The following is a 23,515-nucleotide window of genomic DNA, read 5'->3' on the forward strand; positions in this document are numbered from 1 at the left end:
TCAGGAGCCAGGACCCCAGTGCCAGAGCAGGTACCCCAGGCCAGTGGATGCTACTTACCAGATACCATCTGTCACAGAAGCTGTTGCCCACCCTCCTTAGTAACTGGGGCGTCACTGCTCTCCCCTCACTACTTACCTCTTCCTCCCACCAGCAGCCCTTGGTAGCCTCCAGAAACCATTTCTGGCGGTTTCCAGAAATGGAAGAATCAAGATAGAGTCATTGTGGATTTGTTAAACCCACTGTAACACGACCCCAAATAGTCTTTTTCCTACTGGTATCTTTGGCCTTGGCTAATCGTGACTGTGATTCTAACCCAACCACCTTTCAAGATTCATCGGGCAAAACTTACATAATTAAAGGTCAAAGGCAGTGATTTTCCAATGGACGCAAGCTAACACTTTGTCAGGCAAAACTTCAAGCTCACAGAACGTGTCCCTGCTATTAGGTCATCGAAATAAGCGAAGGAAGTTTTCCTTGAATATCCGCTCTCTAGTTTTGTATTAATCTTCCCACAATGCCTCGGTCAAAAGCAAGACAAAACAAAAATCTATTTGCCAAGTGACAAAGATCAACTTGAGACAATGTCAAGTCCAGGGAGAAAAAAAAAAGTTCAGCATGTGACCATCTAAAAAAACAATTCTCGGGGCGCCTGGGTGGCTCAGTCGGTTAAGCGTCCGACTTCGGCTCAGGTCATGATCTCTCAGCCCGTGGGTTCAAGCCCCGAGTCGGGCTCTGTGCGGACAGCTCGGAGCCTGGAGCCCGCTTCGGATTCTGTGTCTCCCTCTCTCCCTGCCCCTCCCCCGCTCACGCTCTGTCTCTCTCTCTCTCAAAAATAAACATTAAAAAAAAAAAAAACAAAACCAGAAATGGAATAAAATGTCGAAACTTGCGATCGGGGGAGGGAGGTGAGGGGAAAGGAGGTGAGGCTCCGGGGCTGTTGGAAAAAAAAAATCTATACAGTGACAGTTGAGAAAGCAAAAATTAGCTTGGATTGTAAAAGCGCCCTGCCATCCTTCAGGCGCAGATAAGGGACAGAGAGCGAGCCAGCTGTGAAGAGAACAGGAAGCCCGCTTCAGCGACACAGGGTGGCCACACGGTCTGTGTGTTCTCGCTCTAACATCATCGGCTGCCAGAACACTTGCTGTTGGAGAACGGTTTATCAGCAAGGCTGACACGTCCTCTTCTCCCTTGGATCTACACCGTGAGTGCTATCGCTGAAACTTCAGCTCGGTCTTGCTGTTTCAGACCTCCCGAAAAGGGGAAACGGCCCATTGAATTGCAGGAGGTGTGAGTTCCTGGACAGTAGAAATGCAATTTATTTTCAAAAGTAAACAGTAGCACCAAGGAGTCTCGTAGGGTCCCTGAGTCCTAACGCGAAAACGCTCTGAAAAACACGGTCTTGAGGTTAAGTTTTAGGGAAGCTCGCTTAGTGACAACATCTGCCCTAGACGGACACACGGCTATTTATAGTCTGTTTATTGCACTGGGGCAGACGAGTCAGGCTGTTGGTGCAGACAGCCCAACGGGTAAGATTACAAGGTGCTGTCCAGCGGAGTCGCCAACATGGCGGCAGCGTGCACACAGACCTTTCTAGATTCGGAGAAACCTTTTTCTCAGTGCTGACCGTGAGATTCCAAAGTTGAATTCTGAATTGTGGAAAATCCAGGATTCCAAAACATACCTTAGCACGAGGGTTTTGGAGAATAATTACGGACACGCTGTGTGCTGCATGAGTGACACCCTACAAAGAAGTCTTTGGTGTGAAAACAGAGAAATCAGAGGTGCCTGGGTGGCTCAGTTGCTTAAGTGTCTGGCTCTTGACTTCGGCTAGGTCATGATCTCGCAGTTTGTGAGTATGAGCCCCGCATCGGACTGCACACTGAGTAGGGGGTCTGCTTGAGATTCTCATTCTCTGTCTCTGGCTCTGTCTCTGCCCCTCCCCTGCTTGTGCTCTCTCTCTCAAAATAAATAAATACATATTTAAAAACAACAACAACAACAACAACAGAGAAATCAGGGGCGCCTGGGTGGCTAGTCGGCTAAGCATCTGACTTCGCCTCGGGTCATGATCTCATGGTCCTGGGTTCCAGCCCTGTGTTGGGCGCTGGGCCGACAGCTTGGAGCCTGGAGCCCTGTTTCGGATTCTGTGTCTCCCTCCCTGTCTGCCCCTCCCTGCTCATGCTCTGTCTCTATCTCTCAAAAATAAATAACATTAAAAAAAATATAAAATAGGGGCGCCTGGGTGGCTCAGTCGGTTAAGCATCCGACTTCAGCTCAGGTCACGATCTCGCGGTCCGTGAGTTCGAGCCCCGCGTCGGGCTCTGGGCTGATGGCTCAGAGCCTGGAGCCTGCTTCCGATTCTGTGTCTCCCTCTCTCTCTGCCCCTCCCCCGTTCATGCTCTGTCTCTCTCTGTCTCAAAAATAAATAAACGTTAAAAAAATTTTAAAAAATATATATAAAATAAAAAAACAGAGAAATCAAACCTGCACCTAGATTTTTCAATATGAGCTTGGAGAAGGCTAACGTGAGTTGTGTCTGAGACAAAGTTCTAGCAATAAAATTATCTTTCCATCATTCCGTTTCAGGAAAGGTAAACACCTAAAATATACACCTCATTGTTTATCCTAGCTTCCAACATTAAAAACTTTCTCCTTATTAAGACTGCTTATAAAATCCTCCCTATGGAAGTACACCACATACAGAGAATACAAATCAATTTCTATTTCGCTGCAACATTTCTCTGAATACACCCAAGGTATGGTGTAGATGGAACATGACTTGATAAAGTAATTTTAACAGCCAAGATTTCTCATTTAAAACACCTAATAACTCTACAAGTTAAAAAAAATATTTTTTGAACGTTTATTTATTTTTGAGAGACAGAGTGAGACAGAGCACGAACAGAGGAGGGGCAGAGAGAGAGAGGGAGACACAGAATCCAAAGCAGGCTCCAGGTTCCGAGCTGTCAGCCCAGAGCCCGAGGCAGGGCTGTAACCCATGAACCGTGAGATCATGACCTGAGCCGAAGTCCCATCCTTAACCAACGGTGCCACCCGGGCACCCCATAACTCTACAAGATTTTAAACGTTTTAGCTCTAGGACAAATGTATTCATGCACTGTCTGGACTTTTTGGGGGGGGGAGGGGTGGGAGTGGGGGTGGCGGCACATCGATGAATTGCATTTCACTGACAGCTGCCCCTGTGGCAGCAATGGATCTGTTCTTACTAAAACAAAGACTTCAGAGGCTAGAACCGTCTCCATTTCTTCCAGGAATTCCAAGTCCTCACAAGATGAGCTCCATTTTCCCTAGAAGATTCAGGAATGGACATTTCCCACTCCTTCCTACTCAGGGGCAGGCTTTCAGGGTGCAAGGAAACGAACAGCTAACTTCTGCTGAAGTTTTGCAGGGGATCAGTGGAACCTTTGGTGATTCAGGCAAACTCAGAAACACAACTTGCACCAGTCTGCAACGGAAAAAGATTCCCACTGCCCCTTCTCCGATGACCGTCTTTCTGGTTCTCCAACATTCGAAAACACCCAGAACCGAATCCCCTTTGCAGTCACGGAGGGCTTAAGGCTTTGGAGCCACGTTGCCAAGACCGTGTTTAACGCAAACCTAAGCTGTCCTACAGAGAACCTCCTTTCCTTCTCCGAGTCACTGGCTAAGGAAGCTACTTCACCATGAAAATGTGTCGAAAGGCGCGATCCTGCCGAATTTCAGCGGTGGCTCAGAAAGTTTCATGTTTTTACGCAACTGCCCTTTCTTTCCGTAGGAAAAGCCGCGAATGCGTTAAGACCCCCCGCCCCCCGCCCCCCGCGGGCATATGAGCATCCGCACTGGGATACATACACACGGTGGAATTTTCCAGTGACTACGGAGCCGGCCAAACGAAAGCGTGCGCGTCCCGCCCGGGTCCCCCGCGCGGCTCCCCCGTCCCGCCCGCGCACCCGGTGGCAGCCCCGCCGTACCGCCGGCTGCTCGCCGGGGCCGCACGACCCCCGGGGCCGGGCGCGACCCGGCGCGGGGGGGGGGGGGGGTGCAAGGAGCGCATCCCCCCCGGCGCGCTGGTGCCCGCGGGCGCCGCGTCCACGCTGCCGGGCCCAGAGCGCGCCGCACACCTACCTGTGCCAGGTGAGCCGAGGGCGGGGCGCGGGGAGCGGGACCGGGGCGGCTCGGGGCGCAGCGCGGGGCCGCCCGCTCCTCCTCGCTCCTCCGGCCGCTGGAGTCGCCTCAGCCGCCCAGCGCGAGGCGCTTCCTCATTTTCGGCAACTTCCTTAACGCGCCCGGGCAGGCCCCGCACTTCCTCCCGGCCGCCGCGCCCCAGCGCCCCGGGCCCGCCCAGCAGCCCGTGCGCCCAGTGCCTTCGCGCCCGGGGCCCGCCCCGAGAGTCCGCCCCGACCGACCCCGCGCTCCCCGACCCTTCCCCGACCCCTCCCCGTCGCCTGTGCGCCCCCGTGCCCGGGTCTCGCCCCGAGCGCCCCCTGCGTCCCCCGGCCCTTTCCCGGCCGCCTGCGCGCCCCGGTGCCCCCTTGGCTGGGTCCCGCCCCGAGCGCCCCCCGCGCCCCCGCCGCCCGTGAGTCCTGGGGCCCCCAGGCCCGGTCCCGCCCCAGCGCCCCCAGGCCCAGGTCGCGCCCCAAGTGCCCCGGCGCCCCTGCGCCTGCCTTCCAGGCACTAAGGGCCCGCGCTAGGGGCCTTCCTAAGCAGACCAGGGGCGCTACCAAAAGCAGGCCACCTGGCCGGCCTGGCCCGCCACCTGGCTGTTTGAAGCAGCGGCCGCACTCAGGGGCGCGCCCAGTTCGCCTTGTCGTTGCGTGGGAAAAAGAGTGACCAGGCATTCCTGGTCGCCAAGCCAGGGCACTCCCGCTGATCTGAGAGCACAAGGCCTCCGCCGTCCGGCCAGGTGGCCTTGTGCTGTCTGTAGATGAGAGGCAGACTTCGCCGTGCCCCTCTGGAGGGGCCCAGCGCGTCCAACGCGGCCGCTTTCTGAAGGCTCTCATTGTTGGAAGGTTCTTGACTGTGAGTTTAACTTGCTTCTTTCTACCCACGACCGACTCTCGGGCCTCGACCTAAGGAAATTAAGTCTAACATCTGCTGTAGTTTAAATACATGTTTTAAAAACACCTGCCTAAGCTCCCTCCGCCATCCCCTCTCCCCACTTTTTCTATTGCACAGCCCCTTTGAAAACCTTGCTGTGAAATAGTTCCCAGGTCCTCATCTTCTTGGTAAGAGCAGTTGGCAGTACGTGTTTTAAAAGGCTGTGCCCCGAGCCAAAAAAAATAAATAAAATCAAAATAAAGTATACAGTGCGTTAGATTATAATTGCCATGGAAAAACACAAGGTGATAGGAACATGGACTCTCACCGGAGCCCAGTCTCTCCCACTTGGACGTTCTCTTCCGTACATTTTTGTCATTAAATGTGTAACTCAAGTGAAGGATTTTTACTGTATTTGCTATATTTGTCACGCATTAGTTTTGCTTCCAACAGCAGATGAAATAGTCGCACTCTCCAAACACAGGCTGCACAGCTTGCAGACAGGAGGTTTCTGGAGCTCACAGGCTGTTGTTGGACGTGGACAACGAGGACCAGCTTTGAATCTGTATGTGAGAGCAAACACCGAGCTTCCTAAGATTCTGTGTCCTCAGGGGCCGTTAGTGGAGATGAGGTTCTAGGTCTGTCCCCACACGCCTCCCTTTGGCATTGCTGTGGTCGTCTGCAACTTTGAGTCATTTTAAAGTTAATTGGCGTGCTTCTAGGGATGTTGGAAAAAAATGTTAAAATCATCACACAAATCTCCAGGGAAAAGAACCTATCTAAAAGACAATTTAAAAATAGAATCATTAGGGGCTTGCTCATTTGGTTAAGCCTCAGACTTCGGATCAGGGCCCGATCTCACAGTTGGTAAGTTCGAGCCCCACGTCAGGCTCTGTGCTGACAGCTCGGAGCCTGGAGCCTGCTTCGGATTCTGTGTCTCCCTTTCTCTCTGTCCCTCCCCCGCTAGTGTTCTCTCTCTCTCTCTCTCTCTCTCTCTCTCTCAAAAATAAACACTAAAAAATACACACACACACACACACACACACACATACATGTATAAAATCTTTAAAATCTTTAAAAATGACTAAATAAATAAAAGTCAACACATTTCTGCCAGAACTTTCTTCTCTCTTCCCCAGTGTCTTCTCCCTTTGCTCACTTGGCTGTTAACCCTTCACGGTAGTAAATCTTAGCTGTGACTATATTCCGGGTCCAGGAGGCCCTCCCAGTGAAACTTTTCACCATGTTGGTCTTGGGGATTCCCCACACAGTCACTGGTTAAAGGCTCCTGTCCCCTGCAGATTCTTTCTTTCTTTCTTTTTTTAATTTAAGAATAGCAAATGTGTTCCTTTTCTGGTGTTGCTGTGTTAATGGACATCTGAGGTCTCCATAGCTGTTCATCTTGTATGTTTCCACCTGTTCTTGCTCATGATCAGGCTTCCTAGTGCACTTGGCTGCAATCTCTGTGAACCACTTACTGTCTTTATTATTTTTTTAATTTTTGTAACGTTTATTTATTTTTGAGAAAGTGAGAGAAGGAGAGAGAGGGAGAGAGAGAGAGAGGAGAGACAGCATGAGTGGGGGAGGGGCAGAAAGAGAGGGAGACACAGAATCCGAAGCAGGCTCCAGGCTCTGAGACATCAGCACAGAGCCTGATGCGGGGCTCGAACCCACGAACCATGAGATCATGACCTGAGCCAGATGCTTAACTGACTGAACCACCCAGGTGCTCCAGCCACTTACTGTCTTTAAAAAATGATTTGTGGAGATTCGTTGAGGAAGACATTTTCTTTCAGAGACAATTCGCTTTTGTTTCTGTCAGAAGCCCAGGGTAAAACTAGGGTCTGGACAACTTAGGGTCAATTCTCAGCTTATGGTTCTTCTGGACCACCTAGGCGACAGGAATTTGGGCTGGAAATTTGGGCACTGTTTGCTTACAGGTTTTCAAGGCTTCACATCTTCTCTTTCTGCTCCATGCTTCTTTTTGTTTCTCTTCTATCCTGGATTCGGTGTTTCTAGTATTTCGTGGCTTTCCCTTCCTTAGGAGTTTATTCCATCGCTTTGGTGGAACCAGCTGTCCGTTTGTTTCCCTAGATATATGGAAGTATGTATTTTTTTCTGAAAGATTTTTAAGTGTTTATTTATTTCTTTTGAGAAGGAGGGAGGGAGAGTGGGGGAGGGACAGAGGGAGAGGGAGAGAGAGTCCCAAGCAGACTCTGTAGTGTCAGTGTGGAGCCTGACTCCGGGCTCCATCCCAAACTGTGAGATGGTGACCCGAGCGGAAATCAAGAATTGGGCAGTCAACCAACTAAACCACCCAGGCGCCCTTGGAAGCAGGGATTTTATTTGATTTTACTTTATTTTATTTTATTTTATTTTATTTTATTTTGAGAGAGAGAGAGTATGAGTGGGGAGGTGCACAGAGAGAGAGGGGGACACAATCTGAGGCAGGTTCCAGGCTCCAAGCCATCAGCACAGAGCCAGACACGTGGCTCAAGCTCACGGACCACGAGATCATGACCTGAGCCGAAGTCGGACGCTTAACTGACCGAGCCCCCCCTGGCGCCCCAGAAGTAGGTGTTTTAAAGAACTTCCATAGCCACAAAGTTTCTACCGTCAAGTTTGATGGTTTGAACTGTAAAGAATTCTGGTTCGGAAATGACTTTTGTTTACAATTTTGAAGTCATCGTTCTATCGCTTTCTTGCTTTCAGTCTTATGTCGAGAAATCCAAGCCATCCTGATCCTTTGTCCTTCACTCTTTTTCTTCTTATTCCGATTCTCTATGGTCTTTAGCAGGGTGGCTGCTTCAGTGCCGTCACCTTGCGCTAATTTGGTAGTGTTTCTCCGGAACTTCTGTTTCGCTCTGCTCTTCTGCGGGTGACAGCTCCTGGATTCCTACAGCAGGTCCTTTCTCCCCGGCCTCATATTCCTTTTATGCCTAATTTGCTATCGTCTTTGAGCACGGTGCAGGGGGTGGGCTTAGCTGAAGGTCAGGGGCACCGGCTGGGCTCCTGTGTCCCGCAGGACCCCGGGTCGGAGGCAGGAGGCCCCACTCCTCCCCAGCAGAGGGAGAGGGAAGAGCTTCCCCACTCCTTGGAGCGCCATTGGGTGTCAGCTCCGTTCCTCCGTTCCCCAATCAGCATGGGCCCCGAGGCTTCCCGCTGGTGACACGAAGCCATGCCCGGATGCTGATGGTTCCCTGTGACCCCTCATCCCCACCTCAGCCCTTTTCACCGCCCCATGGTCAACACTAAGAAATACGCAATTACTCCCTTTTACCCTCTCAAGATTTGAGCGAGAACTGCCAGGATTTTGTAGACTCACCAGATGCGGTTTCTGGGAGCTGGCGGCCTGACCTCACCGTGATCCTCTCCAACTTCTGTTTTTCTTATGAGCTAGCACTTTTCCAAGTTCATTTCGTTGAGTGGTTCTCCTTTTCTTGTTTGGTTGCTGTTAGTAACTTTTACATTTTTGTTTTCCGCCGCTCCCTCCCTCTTTTTCTTGGGGAGACGTGAGAGGGGGAGACGTGAGAGGGAGAGGGAAGTTTCTTTTTCCTTTTTCTAGATAGTGGGGCCCTGAAGATTTCACCACCTTTATCCGGAATTTAATGACACACATTTTTTTTTTTTAAGTCTATTTATTTTTGACACAGAGAGCGAGCGAGCGTGAGCTAGAGAGGGGTAGAGAGAGAGGGAGACACAGAATCGGAAGCAGGCTCCAGGCTCTGAGCTGTCAGCACAGAGCCCGACGCGGGGCTCGAACCCACAAACCGTGAGATCATGACCTGAGCTGAAGTCGGACGCTTAACTGACTGAGCCCCCCCGGGCGCCCCTAATGACACACATTTTTCAACTTTAGGTAGATGTAGTGAATGTGTAGAATATACACCGTACGTTTTAATATTTAGAACGCAGGCTTCACATTTTTCATCTCTTTCAAGTTAAAAAGCACAAGTTACACGTGATCCATCTATCAGGATGCTTTAGCTTGCAAACAAAAAGACTATTCAACTGCACCTATTGACATGGTAAAATTTTATTGGCACAGGAAGGAGTAAACTCCTGAGGTAGGACAGCATTTAGTGCATTTTGATACAAACTATTTTGACTTGGAATAAAAGTCACAAAACGCGAAATTCACCATTTTAACTGTTTTAAAGGGTAGGGATACCTTTTCCAAAGGGAACAACTCAACCCTATTTGTCCTTTGAAGCAAGCTAATTTTGACAGGCCAGCGCTGCTGAATCTCAGGGATGCCCCCCACTGGTCACCTCTATCAGCGAGAATACCACGGAACATGGAGAAAAAGCCTCCTTCTGCTGGATTTCCTCCACCAATTCAACTGGGATGGGAAAGTGACCTTTGACCTGCAAATGGCGGGCTTCCTCCTTTATTCTGTTGTCAGTGAGGTTTCGAACAACAACAACAAAATAATAATGAAATAAATAAATAAATAATACGATAATTAAAAAAAAAGAGAAAAGTAACTTAAGGACTAAGGATAGCACTTGAACTTGGATTGCGTGGATTTATACACAGTGGTGATAACACCGGTGGGGGCGAGAAAGCACAGGCATCGTTCCGAGGCTTTCCCGGGCATATGTGTGGCTTCTCTGGGCACCTCTGACTTCTTATTTTTAGTGACATTCAAATCAACAAACAATTACTGTGTGCCTCTTATTGCCAGGCATGATGCTAAGCACTGGAGATTAAAGAGGATCAATATCTTGGGGCTCCTGGATGGCTCAGTCGGTTAAGCCACTGACTTTGGCTCAGGTCATGAATTCGAGGTCTGTGAGTTCGAGCCCCGCGTCGGGCTCTGTGCTGACAGCTCAGAGCCTGGAGCCTGCTTCGGATTCTGTGTCTCCCTCTTTCTCTGCCCCTCCCTGCTCCTTCTCTCTCTCTTTCTCTCAAAACTAAGTAAACACTTTAAAAATAATAAAAAAAATAAAAAAGATCAAATATCTCAACAGGTGACAATGTATTTGCCTAAAAGGTTACCCTTTAAAAATATAATTACTTAATTGGAACTCAATTGCAAGTCAATTTAGTTAAGTATAAAGCAGCTAACTCGAGCAATATGACATTATTTTAGGATAGTCTTCCAATGCAAAGCATTAAGTGTGTTGGCATGTAATCCTATTAAATATTACTGCTCTGGGAATCATAATCTATTTTAATGAAAATAGAAAATAGAAAATAATATGCCTAGAAACAAACAACAGAAATGACATTTTCTAGTTCAAAATATGTTTCAGCTCCACGAATGGGCATTCCCTGCTTGCTCGTGCGTCTAGCCTATTGATTGATAATGTTTGAAAACTTGACAGATGTGTATTTTCAGATCTCACCTGGGGTTGAGGTCGCTACACTGAAACTCAGTTACGAATGAAAACTTTTCGTGCTTTTCATTTATGCAGATGGCCAACAGACACACGGAGAGATGCTCAACATCACTCGTCACCAGGGAAATGTCAATCGAACCACAATGAGATACCACCTCACACCTGTCAGAATGGCTAAAATTAACAACTCAGGAAACAACAGATGTCGGCGAGGAGGTGGAGAAAGGGGAACCCTCGTGCACTGTTGGTGGGAATGCAAACTGGTGCAGCCACTGTGGAAAACACTGGAGAGGTTCCTCAAAAAATGAAAAAGAGAACTACCCTATGATCCTGCAATTCTGCTTCTGGGTATCTATCCAAAGCACACGAAAACACCATCTCGAAAAGATAGGTGCACCCCCTGTTTATTGCAGCATGCTTTACTATGGCCAAGATAGTATAGAGAAAGGAATATTACTCCGCCATAAAAAATAATGGAACCTTGCCATTTGCAATGGCATGGATGGACCTCGGGGGCGTCATGTTGAGTGAAGTAAGTCAGACAGAGAAAAAGATACCTTGTTGATCGAGCATCACACTGCATTAACACTGGGGTCTATTTCTGGCCTTTCTGTCCTGTTTCCTTCGTGGATTCTCAGGTCTCAGATTCTCCGGTTCGGCGTGGAGGACACGAAGGAGGGTGAGGGAGGGACGTTGTCCTCCAGTTCACGGCTGTCGAGCAGAGAAGTGGGGCCGGTGTGGACACCCTGCCATTCTCTAATGGAGATCTGCTTCGAGTGTTGCGTTTTTCTGATGTTTCCGGTGTCCTACAGGAGGGCGTGTGGCTGAACAATGAGGACAGACCGCTCTACACTCTGCGTCTTCGTGTAGACCCTACTAGGCACGCGTACGTATTAGAAGGGTGTTAAACCGTAATTTGTGACGTAGGATGTGTTTATGTCAGTGGCCAGTGGGTGTTGTCGTTTGAGTAACGGATTTCACTCGCTTTCCTCCTTTCGGTGTTTGACATTCTAGAGACCCCTTGATAGGAACTGTACATCGGAGCGACATTTCTGTGAAACGAAACAGATGCACTGACCACACGGAACCGATCCTGTTGACCTTGCCTGCTGTTACGAGGACCGCAGCTTGCGAGGCAACGTATAAACACGTTCTCTGCTCTGACCTTCTGTATTAGAGAAGGTACGTTTTGCAGCATGCTTGGACCCTTGAGGATTTAGACGGGATCGCACCCAGAGGATAGGCAACTTGGGGCAGCAGGACACAGAGGGTGCATCTGTGTCCTGTGTTCCCGCCCTGCTCCTGGGAGCTGCCCGGGCATCAGCCCTGGTGACCAGGAGGGTGTGGTTTGGGACATCCCAAAGGCGTCCCTCATTCTGCACTCTCCCTACTTGTCAGAGCTGCATGGAGGGCTGAAGACGTCCTGAGCACCCGAGCACGAGAATACCTCAGCATCAGAGATCAAGGAGAAGAGCCACGTTTCCATCGGACTGGACGGTCCCCTGCTGTCCACCGGCCTCGGCATCTCTGCTCTCCAGGTGGGTCTCAGTGGACAAGCGGCAATGAGAGCTCCAAGGCCGTTCCTGGGTGTGCAGCTGCGGGAGTGGAGGGGGTCGGGGAGGGGGTGGTGAGAAAGGCAGAGAGACGAGGAGGCGGCCGGCTGGCCGTTGGGCTCAGGGGAGCCGGCATCAGATGGGCACCTGCAGACTCATAGCAGCAGCTGAGATAGGAGGTGGTGGGTCCTCCAGCCCCAAAGCCCGGAGGGCACTCGGCTCCCTCTGGGCCTTGACCAGAGGTTGCGTGAGCCTCCGGCTGTCTGTACCGACCCCACAAACCCGCCGCCTTCCCGCCCCGGAACTCAGAGGCCTGGGTCAGAACAAGCCCGGCCCTGTGAAGTGGCCCCCACATCTAGAAATGTTTTGTTGTCTCAGGGAAAGGTTTTTAACAGGAGCTTTTACTTATTTATTTTTTCCTCTTAGACATTTAAAGACACTGTCAATGGCATCCAGGATTGGCAAAGGACAGGTGCAGTCAGATCTGGCTGGTGGCCTCCCTTACCCAACCTCTCGTGGCAAGAATGGCTTTTACATTTTTATTATTATCAGTTTATACATTTTTTGAAGTTTATTTATTTTTGAGAGAGAGACAAAGAGAACGCGAGCAGGGGAGGGGCAGAAAGAGAGGGAGACAGAATCCGAAGCAGGCTCCAGGCTCTGAGCTGTCAGCACAGAGCCGGATGCGGGGCTCAAACCCACGAACCGTGAGGTCATGACCTGAGCTGAAGTCGGACGCTCAACTGACTGAGCCACCCAGGTGCCCTGTTTTTACATTTTCAAAGGGTTGTTAAACACACACACACACACACACTGAACAAAGTAGGCCGTGCTCCAGAAATTCTACATGGCCCCCCAAACCTCCCAGTTTTACATCTGTTTCCATGCAGAAAAAGTGTGCTGGTCTGTGTCGTAGAAAGTCTACATTATTCAAGGAGCTTACCAAGTAAGAGTGCCAGCATCGTGCATCGTCCTCTACCTGAATTCCTTGCCAAGTCAGAGCGGGACGAGAGTGCAGCCTTCCTCATTAAGGAAAATGATAGAAACGATGTGATCGGAAGTTGGAAAGCACGGTGCAGTCATAGGACTGAGCAGCTATGGGGAGCTGAGCTACCCAGGTCTTAGGGAAAAGAAATACGGGTCTCCAGACCCTCAGGGCCCACTGAGGCTGCCTGTGGTCAGACGCCTGCTACCTTCTGCCATCCACACCTCCTCCGGGCAGCCAGCGATTAGGTCTGGGCTTATATTAAATCTCAGGTTAGGGGCACCTGGGTGGCTCAGTGAGTTGAGCGTCCGACTTCGGCTCAGGTCATGATCTCGCAGTTCGTGAGTTCGAGCCCCGCGTCAGGCTCTGTGCTGACAGCTCAGAACCTGGACCCCGCTTCGGATTCTGTGTCTCCCCCTCTCTCTGCCCCCTCCCCGCTCATACTCTGTCTGTCTCTGTCTCTCAAAGGTGAATAAACGTTAAAAAAAATTAAATCTCAGGTTAAATATGAGCTGTTTGTCATAAGCTTGCCCACTCTTCCTCTTTTCTATAGAATAATGAAAGGAAGGAAACAAAAACCATAAAAGGTGAACAGTTCTATTTTTCTCTCACTGGAAGGAATGCTACTATATGAACTTTGTAAAAGGATGAGTCTATTCAAAAACGTTACGTGCTTACCTAGCAGTATTCGGTTCAAACATCCAAACCCTTAGTTTCAATGTGTGGTGCTCACTTTAAGTTCTCAAAATTATATTAAGGTTTTAATGGTTTTGAAATTGTCCATTTTCTCTCACGGATGGCAATGAGAAGGAGGTTTGTTGATTTGTTTCATCTTTGGGCATCTCGAATGGGGATCCGGATTTGAGTACACACGAAGGGATTAAAAATGCATTATTACTCAGTACACAAAACAAATTTGACTCAGAAATACAGAAATAAATGGAAATCTGTCCTTTATTTATTTTAAAGGTTTTATTTATTTATTCATTTATTCATTTTAAACATTTACGTATTTATTCCGAGAGAGAGCGTGCACGTGCCCAATGCGTGTGAGCAGGGGAGGGGCAGAGAGCGAGAGAGGGAGAGAGAGAATCCCAAGGAGGCTCTGCACTGTTAGCACAAAGCCTGATGTGGGGCTCAGACTCACAAATCGTGAGATCGTGACATGAGCCAAAACCAAGAGTTGGATGCCTAACCGACTAAGCCACCCAGGCGCCCCAAGATTTTATTTTTAAGTAATCTCTGCTCCCAACGTGGGGCTTGAACTCACAACCCAGAGATCAAGAGTCACATGCTCCACTGGCTGAGCCAGCCAGGTGCCCATCTGTACTTCATTTATAATAAACTTTTCCTTTTGGAATAATTTTATTTGTGGAAAAGTTACAAAGATCGTTTGGACCATGGCCATGCCTCCTTGTCCCGGCTTTCCCTGACATTAGCCCCTTATAACCACAGGGCCTTGATCCCCGAACGTTGTCGTGGTCACAGCTCTGTGACCTACTCTACGGCCTTTGTTCAGATGTCCCCGGCTTCTCCACGGATGCTCTTCTGTCTCAGTGTCCAGTGCAGGACCCCACGGTCACTCAGAGTCCCCTTCGTGTTCAACTGCACCAATGACAATAGCATCTTCACGCTTGGGGTTTGAAGCAGGAAGACTGACCTCCTGTGTTTGAAGCTCCCTTTCCAATCTGATTTTCTTTGATTCTAATACAGAAAGACTACATGAGAGAAAGAGACAAAAATTTCCCCTGCTTATGTTAAAGAGCTTTTGAGTAACCAGGGATCGCCGGACGTCCAGCCCATACCGACAGAAGGAAACCCTTGGCTATCTTTCTTAGAGATGCAGAACTCCTGTAACTGGAAAGTTCTTCCTACATTCCAAATTAAGTCCTTTCTGTGGCCGTGGTAAAAATTAAAAATGTAATCGTGAGTGTGGCTTGACCTGTCCTGAGGGTCAGGGACCTGGTGGGGAGCTTGGTGGCCATCAGAGGAGAGGGCGAGGACCACAGGCGGGTGGTCTCCAGCCGTGGCAGGAGAGACGGTGAGGTCTGGGGTGGTGGGGGGGCTGGCTTCTCCAGGACACCCCTTCTGCTCGCTGTGCGAGTCGGAGGGAGGCCTGAGGCTGGGGGCGTCTCTGCTCAGATCTGCCTCACGCAGTGTGGATAATATTGGACCTGGTTTAGCCGCAGATGCCTGGAAATTGAAGTCGGGATCCCAGAACCTAAAAACTTGTCAAAAAATCCCCCAAAAAAGACCTCTCAGAAAAAGTGGCCGTTACACCGCAGAGAACACATCAGCTTCCTTGTGCCCGCTAAACCTTCACGTTGAACATGTGCTTTTATATTTAAAATTGTTTCCCTTTTCGTATCAGTGGGGGGAAGCTGGGTTTGAAGACAGCACACGCAGTTTCCGGAAAGCATCACTCTGTCCGTGACCTTGGGGGCAGCCAGCCCCGCAGGGTCCGGGGAGATGCCAGTGTGCCTGTGGGGGGAGCCCCACACCGCCCCGGCTCTGCCTTCAAAGGGCTCCCCCGGGCTGGCCCGGGCTCTCTGGGGACACCCTCCCCCCTGTGTCTGTGTGGGGCCGGTTCACACGCAGGCAGAAGTGCATCCAGCACTTTCCAGAATCTGAGAAGCTCTAGAACCCTGTTCCAGTTTTGGGGAACTCCAATTTGTATAGAGTTCTTTCTTCCACTGATGAACGCTTTCACTTCCTAAGACTTCTCTCCTCCGGGGCCCTGCTGGGGCTGAGACCTAACCCTCCCCTGTCGCAACACGGGGCCTGGAGGCGTCACCACTGCTGGTTATGTCTTTGGCTTCAGTGGCAATTAATACCTCTTCTTTCGTTTACTTGTTCTCTCTTTTGTTCTTTGTCTGGGGCTGGTCGGGGGCACCCTGTGCGGTGGCGGGGCCCCTGGTGGGCATATAACTCAGGCCCCCCTGCGCACTTCCTGGAGACCGGACCCGGGGGCCCCGCCTCCCACGGGGGCTGCTGGGGTGCACTCGGCCCTGGGCTTCCAGAACCCCGTTCCCTGGCTCACAGAGAAAGCCCAGCTGAAGAAGGAGGGAAGGAGGCCAGCAAACAGGAGGGAGAGGGGAGAATACAGCTGGGGTGCACAAGGAAGAGGGGGGCCCCTCACAGGCGCTGAGGTTGGGGGCTTGCAGCTGTTCCAGTTGTGGAAGCCAACACCTCATCCCCCCCCACCCCCTGCCCCGCCGTGTCTCTCCCTCCCTTCCTCCTTCTCCCTCCAAACCTCCCCCTCCCTCCATCTCTCCCTCTCCCCCTCCTTCTCTTTCCCTCCCTCCTCCCCCCTTCCCCCCTCATTCCAAACCTCCCCTCCCTTTCTCCCTCTTCCTCTCTCCCTCTGTCTCTCCCTCCCCCTCTCTTTCTCGCCCTCTCTCTCTCTTCCTCCTTTCTGGCTCTCTCTCTCTCGCTTTCTCCCTCCCTGCCCTTTCTACCTTTTGAGCTAGGTTGACGTCCCTTGTAGCTGGCAGTGTCTGTCCTGAGCCGTATGCTGTTGTCGCACTGTTGTGAAAGCTGAGGGAGATAGTGTGCGTAAGCCCCTGACATCCATGAATATTAACTCTGTTCATACCCCCCAGTTCCTTATTTTCTAGCGTACGTAACAACGTCTATAGCTTCTTTGACTCAAGACAGGGCACATCCCCCTTCTCGCTGAACTTGGAGCATGGCCACGGCCCTTTGCTTCCAAAAGACACCAGATAAATATTGTTCAAAGGTCTGGGCGTTTCGGTAAAATCTTGGCATGCGGTATGTGATCCTTCCTTCCACACTGCCTGTTGAGGCGGACACCGTTATTATCAACGTTTTATAGGTGAAGACGCCACGGAGGAGAGGCGGGGTGGGGTGCCCAAGGCCGCGCAGGCGGGAGGTTGGAGGACGGGGATCCGAACCCAGAGCCCCTGCTCCCAATTTTGTTACTTAATGTCCTGGGGCCCGCGAGTGTGTTCATGCTAACCCGGAGGACGGCGTTCGGAGCAAGCGGTCGATCATCCCGGTACACCTGTCACGTGTCCTTACGGTTCAAAACACAGATTAGTCCCTTCGTGTCAGTTCCACAAGTGATAGGGATGCTATTGCAACCCCAGACACGGGAGGAAAGGAAAGTGTCCCCTGTGATGGCTCCTCCTCCGTGCGGTCACTCCCGCAGGCAGGTGCCGTTCTCACCTGGGGCAGGCCGCCCCGGTCCAGGGCTGGTGACCCCCCTGGTCCCAAACCAGAAGTGCTCCCTGGGGCGCAGGGTGGTCTAGGCGAGTGGGGCCACTGTCCTCCCTCTTGAGGGACCAAAGACGCACCCAGATTAGAATAACGCTCACTTTCACACTTGGAAGTCCACGGCTGTTTTCACACAGCTGTTCAGACTTGCGCCTGGGAATTACATTTTCAGATCCACCTACCAAGCACTGGGACTGTGATTGGAAAGCACCACTGCTCTTTGTGAAATCTGAGAACGTCGGCCTTGGGACCGTCCTGGGTGTTGCCGACGAGGGGCGTTACTACTGATGCATGCTTGATGAGCTCACCGACTGGCCTCCGGGGCACCTCGCCAGCCACCCAGATGAACGGACGCTTGGCATCTACGGTTCCGTGTGTCTAGGCCACATCTACCGGGTTCTAAGCTCTGGGGGCGCGAGACAGCAAGGTCTCTGTCTCCAGAAGCTAACGGTTCCTTGGGCAGGTGGACGCTCGGCCAGTGAGCTGATAAACACAGTGTTGAATTCAGGTAGGATTCGGGCTCTGGGAATGATAGACCGCGGCAAAGAGGAGGTATCTTGGAAGCAAAGACGTCTGCGGTGTGAACGGCCGAAGAGACTGGTGAGGTACTGATCTGGGGGACGGTGTGGGGCAAGTGTGTGTTGGGGGTGTATGCGCGCAAGCACCTGGGACATCGAAGCCAGGCTGTCCAGGATGGAGAGGGAGCGGGAGGGTGAGGGGCAGGCGATGAGCGTAGAGGGGCCAGACGCCAGATCAGGCCCACCGTGTAAATCACAGCGAACACGATTTTGTTGTAAAGCCAAGGAGAAAGCATAGGAAGATTTAGATAAGGGGAGGGGCTCCGTCTGATTAATTTTTAAACCGTCGGACCCAGGAAGCCTTATAAAATTCTGATCTCAACGGGGCTGGCCTTGATCCCCTTGTGAAATTGACATCTTTGGAGGAGAGCGAAGGGGGCAGAGTAGGAGGATCCTGACCTCACCTGGCCCGCGGACACAACACTCTGCAGCCGTCCTGGCAAAGCCGGCCTTTCACAGCTGCTGGTAGAGAGGAGGCCTCCTGGGCAAGGTGGGAGGGCGGGGATGTGGTCAGGAACCGACCCTCCAGTCCCACTAACCACGAGCAGAGGGGACGTCACGAGCACAGAATAACAGCGAGGTCAGACCCCACACCCGGTGCCCCAACCCTGGGGACCCTCACCGGGAAGAGGAATCCTCGTAATGTCTGCCTTTGCAAACCCGTGAAACTTAACCCTGGGAGCTTTCAAAACCAGCTGCGCTTAGCATGGGGCGAGCCAGAGGGTGGTAGGAGCTGAGTCCCCGCCCTTAACAGGCCGGCACACTAAGTACCTCGGCCTGAGCCGCAGCGCAGGAGCAGCAGTTTGAGAAGCACATGGGGAACACGACGCAGATTTATTGACTAATCTTAGCATGTGTGATGGAGGCGCGGGGATCTGCGGGAGATTTCTCCAGGAACAAAGTCGCTGGCGGGCGTCGTTTTTCTTGCCCTCTGCCAGCCTGGACGGCTGGAGCCAGTGCTGACCCACTTGGGCCCTGTGCCCACCCCGTGTTCCCCAGCAGGCCCGCCCCATCTGATCTGCCTGACTTGGGGCACTTCTGCCTCTCCAAAGCAGCTCCAGCCTAGGCCAGTGTCTTTCCGATGTATTCCACAAGGCCAGCATTACCCTGATATCAACACCAGACACAGATACTATAAAAACAAACAAACAAACACACAATATCCATGATGAATGTTGACGCGAAAACCCGCAACAAGGTGTTAGCAAACTGAATACCCTCAACGGTAAACCCCCAGGTATTAGCGAACTGAATTGAACGACACTTTCAAAGGATCTTTCATCACAATCAAGCTGCGATTTATTACAGGGATGGTAAGGACGGCGATTTCATATTCACAAATCAATCAATGTGATACATATCACATTAGCAGAGAAAGGATAAAATCATATGATTATCTCAATAGGTGCAGAAAAAGCATTTGACAGATACAACATCTGCTCACGCTAAAAACTCTCAACAAATCTGGGTTAGAGGGAATACCCCTCAACATGATAAAGCCCACCTATGAACCCACAGCCAACATCCTACTCAAAGGTAAAAAACTAAGAGCTTCTCTAAGATGAGGAACAAAACAAGCGTGTCTACCCTCCCCGCTTTTATTTAACATAGTTAATTCAACTGGAAGTCTTAGCCACAGCAATCAGACAAGACAAAAATAAAAGACATCCAAATTGGGAAGGAAGAAATAAAACTGTCACTGTTTGCAGATGACATGATACAATATATAGAAAACCCCAGAGACTCCACCAATATCTATAAGAGCTAAACAGGAATTTAATAAAGTTGTAAGATGCAAAATTAATACATGAATTCTTTTGCATTCTGTACACTAAATAGCAGAATGAGAAATTAAGGGGAAAACAATCCCATTCGCAACTGCAGCAAGAAAGAATAAAGTTCCTAGGAAAAAATTTAACGGAGTAGGTGAAGACCTATACTTTGGAAAGCATTAAAACATTGATGAACGAAGTTAAAGAGGACACAAGCAAATGGAAAGATCTACGATGCCTGTGGTGTATTGTGAAAAGAAGGTGCTACTGTCTAAACCCATCCAGAGATCCAATGTGATCCCTACCAAAATACCAATAGCATTTTTCACAGAACTAGAAAAAAATCATACTAAAATTTGTATGGAATCACCAAAGACCCCAAACAGGTGAAGGGGATTAAGAGGTATAAACTTCTAGTTATGAAATAAGTAAGTCACAGAGCTGGAAAGTACAGTGTGGGGAATACAGCCCATAATATTGTTTTAATGTCATATGGCAACAGATGGTGAGCACACTTACCATGGTGAGCTTTGAATAATGTGTAGAGTTGTAAATCACTATGCCGTGCCCCTGAGATAAGTATAATATTCTATCAGCCATATGTCCATAATGACGATTTTTAAAAATCAAGGCATAATTCACATGTAATAAATACACAAACATGATGTGTATGCTTTGATTGGTTTTGGCAAACATATGAAAATGTGTATAGTTAGGAAATGGCCACCACAATAAGGACATAGAGAATTTCCATCACCAAGAAATTGCCCCATTGTGGCAAGCCTCCACTCTCCCAGAGTCCACTAAAATTCTGATTTTGAACTTTATTGAAATAAAATCATACGTTTATATATTCGTGTGTGACTGGCTTTGCTTCCCTAGTGTCTGTCAGATTCTTAAAATTGCGCCCCTGCTGTTTTTCCGTTTACTTTATTAGCTACATATTTGTCCACTTTTTACTGATGGATGTTTGAGTTGTTTCCAGTTTGGGGTTGTGCTGAATAAAGCTGCCACGAGCATTCTTGTAGGAGTCTTTTTTGTGGACTTACATTTTTATTCATCATGGGTAAATTTCTAGGATCTAGAGTGAAATTGCCAGATCAGAATCTGTTGAACTTTAAGGGAAACTTCCAATAAAGGTTCAAGATGGTTCCATTTCATGCACAAGATTTGTGCAACGTTCCATTTGCCTCCTATCCTTGCCAACAGTTGATGTTATCTGACTACCTTTTAACTATTCCTGTGGGGGCGTGGGGGTATCTCACTGTGATTTTAGTCACTTTGACCACCAATGGTTGTTGAACACACTTTTAGGTGCTTATTGATGCTTCCATTATTTTTTTATAAGGTGCTTGTTCAATATTTTGCCCATTAAAAATATTAGAATATTCATCTTTATTTTTAATTTTTTTAAAGCTTGAAATTATTGACTTGTGAGAGTTTTTTAAATATATTCTGGATTCAAGTCTGCTGTCGTATATACATATGGCAAAAATTCTCCCCTTTTATCTTCTTATTGTTGTCTTTTAAAAGAGCAGACTGTTAGTTTTAAGTCAAATTGGGCAACTTTCTTATTTTAAGGTTAGCGCTTTCTTTGACTGGGATAAGAACTCTGTGACCTCATGAGATATTCTCTTAGATTTTTTGATGGAAACTTTATAGCTTTGGGTTTAATGAAACTCTGATCCATCTGGAAATAATTTTTGTGTATGCTAAAAAATAGCACTTGAGGTAGTTTTTTCCCCCCTGTGCAAATATTCAGTTGTTTCCGTATCATTCTGGAAAGAACTTTCTTCTTCCCCTTTGAGTTGCTTTAATGCCTTCATCAAAAATTACTTAACTGTATGTATCTAGACTTTCTATTTTGTTTTAATGATCTAGTTATCCTTAAATAAATACCATGCTACACATTTACTGTATAACAGTAAGAAAAAGCATGTACTGTGATTTCTTCACTTGGATTTTCGTTTCTTTTCTTTTTTTGAGATTGTTTGGTTTACTCTAGGTTATTTTCATTTCCATATAAATATAAAAAATTTCCTTGTTTTCCCCCCATGGATTTTGATTGGTATTGAACTGACTCTGTAGAACCATACGGGGAAAAAATGACACCTTAACAATATTGAACCTCCCAATCCATTAACATGGTATATCTTTCTATTAATTTACTCCTCTTTAATTTCTTTCAGCAGCGTATGTAGTTTTCAATGAACAGGTCTTGCACAACTTTATATGTTTCTAAGCATTTTATAGTATTGTAAAATGGTATAGGTTTTCTAAGTTTTATTGCCTGGGTTTTGTTAATGGTATATAGGTATATGATTGAGATTTGTACATTTACTTTGAGTCCTGAAACCTTAGTGAATTCACTTGTGTGCTATGGTAGTTTCATTGTAGAGTCCTTAAGATTTTTGATGTAAACAATTATATCACGTGCAAACGGAGGCAATTTTATTTTTCTCTTTCTTATCTTTATGCTTTTTAAAAATACCTTTTATTCCTTTCTTTCTACTTTATTGCAATGCTTACGACCTCTAATATAACAGTGAATAGAATTGGTGAGTGTGAACATTCCTGTTTCCTTCCTAGTGTTAGGGGACAAACATTCCTTATGTTACCATGAAGTATGATGTTAGCTACATGTTTTCCATAGATGTTCTTGATGGAGATAGTTTCCTTATTATTGTCAGGAGTAACTTCTCCAAGAGGCGCTGGCATCTATTTTGAGTTGAAAGGGTTTTAAAATACCAGTAAAGTCAAAAGCATTATTTCACAAACAGCAGTATTGATGTGCTATTCTCTAGGTACTGACAGATTCAATTTTGAAATACGGTTGGTGTGGGCAACGTGGGTGGCTCAGTGGGTTAAGCATCTAACTTTTGATTTTGGCTCAGGTCATGATCTTGCGGTTTGTGAGTTCAAGCCCCACATCAGGCTCTGTGGTGACAGCGGGGACCCTGCTCAGGATTCTCTCTCTCTCTCTCTCTCTCTCTCTCAAAATAAATGAACTTTTAAAAATATTTAAAAATAAATAAAAGAAGAAATACGGTTGGGTGTTATGTCTCCATCCATTTTACAGTAGATGAAACTGAGGCACAGGTTGGTGGACAGTTTTCCCAAGGTCAGACAGCTAGGAAATGCTAGAACCATACAGTCTGGCTCTGGAGACCATAGGCTGGCTGCCCCTGGGACCTCATGCATGGAGTTGTGGTTCACTGTGACTCTGTCCCTTCACTTGTGGGTCCGAAAATAGCTGATGTGCCTGCACAGAACCTTCTTTGGGGGGAGGGGAGCAAGGACTGCTAAGTGCGTCGGGAACGGTACATTTCTACAGCACGATTATAACTTCCTGCATTGCAAAAATGTGAGTAAGTCAGCCTAGAATACGTACCCAGAGGTGAGACTTCTCTTTTATTTCCTCAAGATACTTAAGAAGGCAAATGAGGAGTAACACTGATTTCATTCCTTAGAACGAGTTTAAATCTCATTTTTATTTAGTGGCTCTCTCCTTAGCTCTTTCCATAAAATATGTTTCCCTTCCCTCCAGAGATGAGAAAGCGGCTGACTTCACAACCCAGAGCAGTGTCTTTTAAGTTTTTTCATTTGGCTAAGTCAACTTAGCCACCCCTTATAATTTCAGGAGTGCATTCTCTTTCCTCTTCTCTGGTGTCAGTAAAATATTTTATTAAACAAACAAAAATCAACACGTATATTTTTATCCGTGCCAGTGTGTGCGTGTAACCTTATGTGCACACGGTGCCTACGTGTATTTTGTTTAGGTGTGAAAATAAAACAATGGCTACCCTTGACTTAGTGCCCATTCTGGGTAGGAGCCAGGAGTTTGCAGTTTACTGTCTCTAGATCTTTCAACCAATTGGCAAGATAGAAATTATCGTTCTTGTGATCCAATGAGAAGTCAGAGACAAGGAAGACTAAACTCCACCGAAGGTGGCCCAGTTGGGATTATTTCTGAAATTCCAACCCAAACCATGAGTGGTGGTGATTTTG

General features: G+C 48.5%; 1 protein-coding gene and 1 long non-coding RNA gene across 7 annotated transcripts in view; one reads left to right on the plus strand and one right to left on the minus strand.

Moving 5' to 3' along the window:
* SYK (spleen associated tyrosine kinase) overlaps positions 1–4,308 on the minus strand; it is an 84,644-nt gene extending 80,336 nt beyond the window's left edge. For both annotated transcript variants that reach the window (XM_053205352.1, XM_053205351.1), the window contains exon 1: positions 4,123–4,308. The gene's annotated coding sequence lies outside the window, so the exon portion shown is untranslated. The remainder of the gene's footprint in view (positions 1–4,122) is intronic.
* LOC113594267 (uncharacterized) lies at positions 1,019–13,314 on the plus strand. 5 transcript variants are annotated; one of them, XR_008291327.1, is made up of 6 exons: positions 4,076–5,020; positions 5,523–5,603; positions 10,459–10,599; positions 11,022–11,269; positions 11,398–11,921; positions 12,363–13,314. It is a non-coding gene; the product is annotated as an uncharacterized LOC113594267 (long non-coding RNA). The 5 variants fall into 5 exon arrangements; XR_008291329.1 differs by lacking the exons at positions 4,076–5,020; positions 5,523–5,603 and adding an exon at positions 1,019–1,202 and having other exon boundaries at positions 12,363–13,313; XR_008291326.1 differs by having other exon boundaries at positions 4,079–5,603; positions 12,363–13,313.
* The last annotated feature ends 10,201 nt before the right edge of the window (positions 13,315–23,515 follow it).

The sequence above is a fragment of the Acinonyx jubatus genome, chromosome D4, assembly GCF_027475565.1.
Source record: "Acinonyx jubatus isolate Ajub_Pintada_27869175 chromosome D4, VMU_Ajub_asm_v1.0, whole genome shotgun sequence".
NCBI lineage: Eukaryota > Metazoa > Chordata > Mammalia > Carnivora > Felidae > Acinonyx > Acinonyx jubatus.